This window comes from Haliotis rufescens, unplaced genomic scaffold (assembly GCF_023055435.1).
Source record: "Haliotis rufescens isolate VD_foot unplaced genomic scaffold, xgHalRufe1.0.p SCAF_5, whole genome shotgun sequence".
In the NCBI taxonomy this organism is placed as follows: Eukaryota; Metazoa; Mollusca; class Gastropoda; order Lepetellida; family Haliotidae; genus Haliotis; species Haliotis rufescens.
The window spans coordinates 23,548,971-23,558,668 of NW_025964223.1; positions in this window are offsets into that span (position 1 = coordinate 23,548,971).

The window sequence follows — 9,698 nt, forward strand, 5'->3', positions numbered from 1 at the left end:
GGGATTATTCAAGACACAATATTTCGAAAATATTTATGATAAACACTTGATCTATATAAATAATAACAACTGACACGGAAACACATTCTTCATCAGTCAGATGTATGCTCACATTATTTGCATTAAAATACACGGCGACATTTATTGAAAATGGCACGTAGCATAAAATACTTAGAACACAGACGCAGCAGTGACCTATAACAGACGTAGCGTGAGAGATTTACGACAAACGTAACGCTAGCATGAGAGGCTTACGACAGACGTAGCGTCTGTGACTTACGACAGACATAGCATGAGAGACTTACGACAGACGTAGTATGAGATACTTACAACAGGCGTAGCATGAGAGACGTACGACAGACGTAGTATGAGATACTTACAACAGACATAGCATGAGAGACTGACGACAGACGTAGTATGAGATACTTACAACAGACATAGCATGAGAGACTTACGACAGACGTAGTATGAGATACTTACAACAGGCGTAGCATGAGAGACGTACGACAGACATAGTGTGAGTGACTTACACCAGACGTTTTTTTGAGAGACTTATAACATACGGAATATGAGAGACTTACAATAGACGTAGTTGGAGAAACTTACAACCGGCGTAGCATGAAAGACTTACAACAGATGTAGCATGACAGACTTGCGACAAACGTAGCATGAGAGACTTGCGACAAACGTTGCGGGAGAGACTTGCGACAAGCGTAGCATGAGAGACTTACGACAAACGCAGCGTGAGAGACTTGCGACAAGCGTAGCATGGGTGACTTGCGACAAACGTTGCGGGAGAGACTTACAGCAGACATAGCATGAGAGACTTACGACAGACGTAGCATGAGAAACTAGCGACAAGCATAGTATAGGAGACTTACAAAAGACGTAGCATGAGAGACCTACTACAGACGCAGCATGAGAGACTTGCGACAAGCGTAGCATGAGTGACTTGCGACAAACGTTGCGTGAGAGACATACAGCAGATATAGCATGCGAGACTTACGACAGACGTAGCAAGAGATACTTACAGCAGACGTTGCATGAGATCGCGACAAACGTAGCATGAGAGACTTACAGCAGTCGCAGCATGAGAAACCTACAACACCTGTAGCACGAATATAAGAAACTCTCAGATTGAGATACTTCCTTTACTCGTTGAGGGAGAGATTTGCAATAGCTGTAATATAATATATTGAGCATGGGAGACTTACTACAGCCGTTATACGTTATACCCTTTGCGGGAGAGAATATCATCAACAGTTCAATATGTAGCATCAAAGATTAGTTGTTTCAACCGGGACGTAAACCTAGATGGAATTGAAATTGAATCTTGGGATATTTTTAAGGGTTATTCAAGATAGTTTATTTCGAAAATATTTCTGAAACACACGTGATCTATTTGAATTAAAACAACTTTATATGTTTGACATCGAGTTGGTATTCTCATTGTCCCGACCGTCATCTGCTGTGTCGCTTCGCTGACATGGAAAACACCTTCTTCATCAGTCAGATGTGTGCTCACATTAAATTGCATTGAAAATACACAGCGACATGTATTGACAATCCAATTGAAAGAATGTAAATACGAATGCGCGGTTTAAGCATTACAGGGACGCATTACAGTCTTTAACACACCGCTTTGCTGGTGATATAGATAGAGAATACACAGTGGAGTGGATTGGCAAGCCATTTACACAATAACATTTTCAGCTTGAAGCAAATAATACCCATTTTCAATGCATTATGGTTTAACTCACTTGCTTCTTAAAGCATACACCCCAATACAAATGGTATAATTCAATATCAGCTTGAAGCAACTTGTACCCATATTCAATACATTTTGATTTTACCCAATAAGATCTTAAAGCAAAAAGCTCAAATACAGTTGCCTTTAATTCAATACAAAAGATTTTCAATACATTTTGGTTTAACTCACTGGCAACTGGCAGCTCAAATACAGTTGTGTTTAATTCAATACAACCTTGAGACGCGCTATGGTATAAGTCACTACATGTATTAGCTTGAAAAAAAATTATACCCATCTTTAATACACTTTGGTAAACACAATGTAACATAGCACGTCACTGCAAGAGAGTATAGGGCAAAATAACAGTGAAAGTTATATCAATGAACCAATGAAAATCAGTGTTCGCGAAAAGAGTAAGCAACATATTAGTCATACCTGTGCAGATTAAATTATGTGCAGTTTTAATGTACTTGTTTACAAAACTCGTATTCATGTTGTTAGATTTGGAGTTACAGTAATTGTGTGCTAAGCTTTACGTTATTCAGCACTACAGTACAAATACTTATCACCACACTTTACACATGACCTTCTTTCGAAGCTATGTTTCTTGACCCGCCGTGAACTCAATGTTTTCACGTCTGATTTCTCACCTATAATCCTGGATTAACTTGTGTGTATAACCTCTTGCAAGTCATGGCAATACCAGGTAATTCATCCACTTATGAAACCGTTGTCGCTTATGATTAAAATGTAGTGTTTAGTTTCACTCTGACTCACCGACGCTGTCAGGTTCGAACAAATATGTTTGTTTAAAAGTAATATTCCTCGTCCAGATATATTTGAAAACAAATATTGACAGACGCTTAACCCGTCACTCGTGTTATGTGTAGATGTACTATTCAGTCTGTATTATACCTCAGTAGAAATAGCCTGCTTTCAGAATTCATACAGTTGGCAAAAGTGATTGGTTTCTGGGGTCTTTGCTGCAGAGGTGCAGAGGTCTGATTATAGGTCTCAAATTGACAACCCGTAAAACAGCTGTGATATAATTATTAAAATGGTGTTAAAAATAAACTTTTCATATCTGAATTCGTCATTCGCTGTATACCGACTAGACGCTGCTACTACATGTAGGCATGAGCCTTCTCAGCGTGGACACAGGTTAAAATAGGTCGCCAGCAGGCTATTGCTAGCGATGAAATGTAATGGTCGTCGTGATATGGATTAGATATTGCTGATTATAATCGCGTAAACCTTTGCTTAAGTTCGCAGTTAGTAACACGCGTACATCTTTGTGGAATGTTTTTGACTTCGTGATTGTCGTAAGTAACGAATAAAATGTGAGCACAATGTATGCGCGCGCGAGTGTGTGTGTATATACGTTATGTGAGTGAGTGAGTGAGTGAGTGAGTGAGTGAGTGAGTGAGTGAGTGCATGGATTAAGTGTCATCATACCTATCGCTGTTCTTGCCACCATACAGGTATCAAACTTGCAGAGATACTGCATACATGTTAAGATTGCATGTTGTAATCTCTAATACGAATGAACCAAAGAGTAAATATGCCTCACAAACTGATATAATCAAAGTTCTGTGGTACGTGGTCCTTGTGCTGAGTAATCATGCTTTAACAGTCATTTTCACACACAAAATAGCTAAATTGAAATGAAATATTTGCAATTATCGTTCATTTTATTTGCTTTATCAATATTTAATGTTCAAAGGATTTTGTAAAAAACAACTGTACGATGTGCTATATATATTTGAACTAATAAAAATATGACTATATCTTATTCAAAGAACTATATTATGCAAAATGTCATTTTTTGCTTCGTCTTTTCCACTATGCCTATACGAAGATGTCTGGTCGTCCTCTTCATATTTACACAGATGAGGGGTTTCGTCTTCAATATAAACCCATTTTAAATTACAATTTCACGTTAGCGCTCGGCAAACATATGTTGTTTGAAATTAGTTAAGCTGCTTCTGTAATTTTAATACTTTTCCATCGCTTGTACAACATTTATCCTTTCCTTCATTGTACGATTCACGATAAAGTCAAAGGTCCTTCTTCAGTGGGCGTGTCCTTCATATTCAGCATAGAAAGGGTGCTTTAAAATCTACAAATGAAACATATAGCCCCCGGCCAGGAAAATTCTTCCCGACAGCAGATTAATTCTGCATTGTGGAGATACTACTAAGAAAGAAAGATTGAAAAGCCACCGAGGCAAAATCTTCATGACAAGCCGTACAGGACATCTAGTCATGATTCTGTATACACCTGGCCTCACACTCTGGTCCAATGCTTTAACACTTTTGTCACTGGATGATTCCACTTTACGTTTCGGGGACACTGTTTGCCCTTTGCATTCTTTGGTAATAATAATTTCGACGTGGCCTAAAAAGTCAGCGTTTGACAGTATCTTCAACTTCTATCCATATGCCAATAAGGACTCGGCTTTCAATTAGTACGGGTCTGACACTCCTTCCCTCGGGGAGAAATTTACTGAAGGGGATTCCGACTGAACACCCCTTTTGTGTATCAGATTCCAGAAGAAACACGGGCTTATGAGAGATTGGGATTCACATGTTCTCCTTTTGCCATCCCATACAGAGACCTCGGTGCGGGATTTCTGTAGCCCGTGGCAGTTTTCATCCAATCAAAGCTAACCAATACATGCCACCGTTTTCCCACATATCCCTTGCTTTGTTGTCTTTGAGGTAACAGGGTACCCCTGTTCGGATATTGTCTTTTGTCGCACCTCTTTTTCATCGCCAAAAATGTAAGATGGTATATCTTGCACCATAGCTTTTCATCGACATCATATACCCTACCCTGCAAAACGAACTCATTCCGATCCGTACCTTATATGGGCCACCCGCTTCCGTAATATATTATGAACGATGCTGTGATCTGCGTGACACCAACACAACTACATCTGCATGAAAGTAACGCAACATGGTTGCGTTTGCATGACACCAACACAAAATGTCTTCATCTGCATGACACCAACATTACATCTCTTCATCTGCATGACAACCAACACTACATGGTTTTATCTGCGTGCCGCTAACACAACATGTCTTCATCTGCATGACACTAACACAACATCTCTTCATCTGCATGACACCAACACAACTTGTCTTCATCTGCATGACACTAACGCTACATCTCTTCATCTGCGTGACACCAACACAACATGTCTTCATCTGCGTGACACCAACACAACATGGTTTCATCTGCGTGCCACTTACACAACATCTCTTCATCTGCATGACACTAACACTACATCTCTTCATCTGCATGACACCAACACAACATGTCTTCATCTGCGTGACACCAACACAACATGGTTTCATCTGCGTGCCACTAATACAACATCTCTTCATCTGCATGACACCAACACAACATGTCTTCATCTGCATGACACCAACACTACATCTCTTCATCTGCATGACACCAATACAACATGGTTTCATCTGCGTGCCACTAATACAACATGTCTTCATCTGCATGACACCAACACTACATGGTTTTATCTGCGTGCCGCTAATACAACATGTCTTCATCTGCATGACACCAATACAACATGGTTTCATCTGCGTGCCACTAATACAACATCTCTTCATCTGCATGACACAAACACTACATCTCTTCATCTGCATGACACCAACACTACATGGTTTCATCTGCATGACACCAACACAACATGTCTTCATCTGCATGACACCAACACTACATCTCTTCATCTGCATGACACAAACACTACATGGGTTTATCTCCGTGCCACTAACACAACATGTCTTCATCTGCATGACACCAACACAACATGGTTTCATCTGCGTGCCACTAAAACAACATCTCTTCATCTGCATGACACCAACACTACATGGTTTTATCTGCGTGCCAATAATACAACATCTCTTCATCTGCATGACACCAATACAACATGGTTTCATCTGCGTGCCACTAATACAACATCTCTTAATCTGCATGACACCAACACTACATCTCTTCATCTGCATGACACAAACACTACATGGGTTCATCTGCGTGCCACTAATACAACATCTCTTCATCTGCATGACACCAACACTACATCTCTTCATCTGCATGACACAAACACTACATGGTTTCATCTGCGTGCCACTAATACAACATCTCTTCATCTACATGACACCAACACTACATGGTTTTATCTGCGTGCCGCTAACACAACATGTCTTCATCTGCATGACACCAACACTACATCTCTTCATCTGCATGACACAAACACAACATCTCTTCATCTGCGTGACACCAATTCAACATGTCTTCCTCTGCAGGACACCAACACAACATCTCTTCATTTCCAAGACACCAACACAACATGGTTTCATCTGCATAACACAAAACATGACGCCTGCATGTCACTAACACCACAAGTCTTCATCTGCATGACACCAAACAAAATCTCTTCATCTGCATTAGCTCTACCCCATATTTAGCAGGCTTTGAATTAAGTGCCCAAAAATTAATTGCAAGAACACCCAAGCGAAATACGAAGATGGGGATGAGTAAGTTAGTATCACGCCCGCTTTCAACAATATTTCAGTTAAAACACGCCGTGTCAACAAGACAAAAGAAAAAAACCTATGTGACGTTTCTGTTTACCAGTTTGGTGGAACAAATATGGTACTGAGTTTGGTTTAACGCATAATGGACATTATTTTACTTTGTCACAGCACGTCAGCTTGATGTTAGTGGAAAATCCAAAGTGATGTAGGTCATAGACGTTTACCACTTACGTGAAACCCACGAGCATGGGCATGGTGCTGACAAACATAGAGAACTAACTAATCAGGGCGAATCGGGAAACGAACCCTCATATGCTTCTAGCTGACACGCCTGATACCTTAGACGACTGGACCATCCATGCGTTGTGACGTAAAAAGCTGAGTGAGTGAATTGAGTTTAACGCCAGTATTCCATTTATTTCGCTGCATGTCAGCCTTGTGTGTGAGGAAAGACCTAAATGATGCAGGCCTCAGACGTTCATCAATTTGGTGAAATCTACAAGCAGGGGTATGCTGCTGACAAACCTAGAAACATTAGACGAATGTAACATTCCAACCCATTCAAATAATCGAACACCTATATCTCGCTACCCCACTTACACATACATCACATCCTACCACATTACACAACCACACACCACTCGAATATTTCAAATCAAACAACCAAGCCAAACAACCCACTTCACTCCTCGCCATCCTCGCACCTTCCCACCCATCCACGTATCTCATCACACCACCTCAATTTCTGTACTCCAACTACTTCACCCCCCACCCCTCTTCACCTGCACCACCCAAGCCTTCCATCTGGGTGAACAGAGCTGACTCGTCATCTCATCGCCCCATTGTCCGCCATTTCGCGGTGATTGTGAGCTCCATGTACACGTTTATCCGCCCAGTGGAGCCCTTGCAGCGTTATTTGGACTAGGAAATAAGCAGGGTAGATTCCCCGCCTTCATATCACATCAAGCGAAAAATTGCTCCGACGAGTCATTCAAAGGCGTTGTGGGCAAGTTAGAGTAGCGACAGTTTCGAGACTGTTATTAGGGTCTCAGTTCAACGGTTTCAAAGGAACAGAGTGACTTGTTCACGGGAATCATTTGACGTCGAAGACGGGAGAAAATTACGGCGCCCATCTCAAATAGAACTGAAGTGTGAGGAATAATCAGCCTATGCTGTTACTGCAAAGTGTGTGCTGAAGCGAGAAGGGAACACCTTTCATCCAATGCCCCAGCACTTGCAACTACAAATGACACTGATGATTTTAACGCCACATCCCGCGATACGTTACTTCACACGGTCTTCGACGCCATTGTTGAGCTGAGCGTCTCTTTATGCCGTGATATAACTACCATTGCTAGAGAATTGGGTATAATTTGCTTCGCTTATTAGGGCTTCGACATGGTTGATAACTCAAGCATTGCTTATTGTCATTTTATTGATCATTTGATGGTTAAAAGCCAAATCTTTTAGCATTTGCAAAACTGACATGAAATCGATTTAAACATGGTTCTATACATTTTTTTCACATTTATTAACGCTGTGGCAGCTCCGACTGGCCATTGTTTTAAGTATTTAACGCAATTTATTCACATATTCTTTGTTTTGCTAAGAATAACAGGTTTTAGTGTAAATGTCATGTTTTTATATGAATGCACTAATTTGTATAAAAATTATGCATTCTGAGCTATTCCATATTATTCACACAAATAAAAGCATCATTTTTATATATTTTATGAAACAATGGAAACATCCCGAGTTGAGTTATATTTCAAGGTGCTGTTCCCGAAAACACTGCCAAAAGTAGCAAAGTATAACAATGTTGTTTTACACATCGATTGCTCTCTGATGTACACAGGACAAATTAACGTCATTTTTAATGCGAATAGCATTTTTAAATTACAAAAATCCATAATAACTAGTTTAATGTTTCCTTACAAAGACGATATCCCAAATTGCACTTTCATTTGTATTTCAAATAATATGGATTTATTACATATGTTCTGAAATCAGCTGTGTTGTCCCACATGGGTACAATGTGTGAAGCCTATTTCTGGCGTCTCCCTCCTTGATACTGCTGGAATATTGCTAAAAGCGGTGTAAACCCATACTCACTATCTCACAGCTGTGTTGTTTGTCAAAGTATCGATGTTGTTTCAATTTTCTTGTTTTTATTTTAGTACAATTATTATATACGGTAACACTCCAAAATTAGAAATTTAATCTGAAAATAAGGTTCATTTACATATTTGGTAATTTGGTAATATTGTAAACATTATAAATGCATTTCATAAGGATATCAGACCCATATAGTCTTTCATCACCTTATATTTAAGGACAACGTGCATCAGTTCATTCGTTTAGTGACCATACATTATGTCCTATTAACCACTTGGTTTCGGCCATGTTGTCAATCACTGGATTGTCTGGTCCAGACTCGATTACTTACAGACCGCCGTCATATGTGTGGCGTTAAACAACAAAGCAAACCAAAACCAAACTTAATTTCGGTCATACATTCACTTAAATGTTATGCATTAACTAATGCACAGTATATGCTACCTGTATATTTCAAGATATCAATCAAAAGAACATCAATGAAGATACCGTATCAACCTTGTTATATCTTCTTATATTAAAGAAAAACATTGCGTGTGTGTTTTGTATTACGCTATCATTGGGAATTCTGAAATTCTAAATATATAACAATATCAACTAATAATTATATATTTTCCTCACTGAGACAATAAAATCATCCTCTCTCATTACTCTCTCATTACTAAATTATTTATGACTTATAAAGAATCATCTTGCATAAAAAAATATCTATAAAATGATAAATCCTCTGCAAACCTAGTAGTATCAGTGTGTTTCGGGATTCCTATATTGACAAAGAAACCGATGGTGGCTATGTTAAAATGATTCTAAATTTCTAAATTGTTTAACGTAGTTTCTTTCAGCTTTCGGGTATATGATAACATTTGATAGGGATGCTGATACATAAAATGGAAGCTGATTCAGCACAATTACTTGCCAACTATCAGAGACTACATTTATGAACTGCTGAATAATACGCGTATCTTTATCACAAGTTGAGCATCATGTATCTGTTTCGCTCTCCTGTGTGATATCGTACTTACAACAATGCCGACAATGCAAGCTAATGTTTAAACCTGTTGATCATAAATAAGTAGTACATTCACCCAATGTGTTTAATCAGAATTTGCGTTATGTCGTTTGCCCTTAACAGCTATTTGATGTGTCCAACCATCCCGCTACACATGACCTATGAACCAAATTAATTAAACCAATGATAAAAATTAAACCCCCAAATAAGGAAATTATTAGCTCTGCCAATGTCCAACTGTCCATCTCGCCGTCGCCTCAGCAGGGGT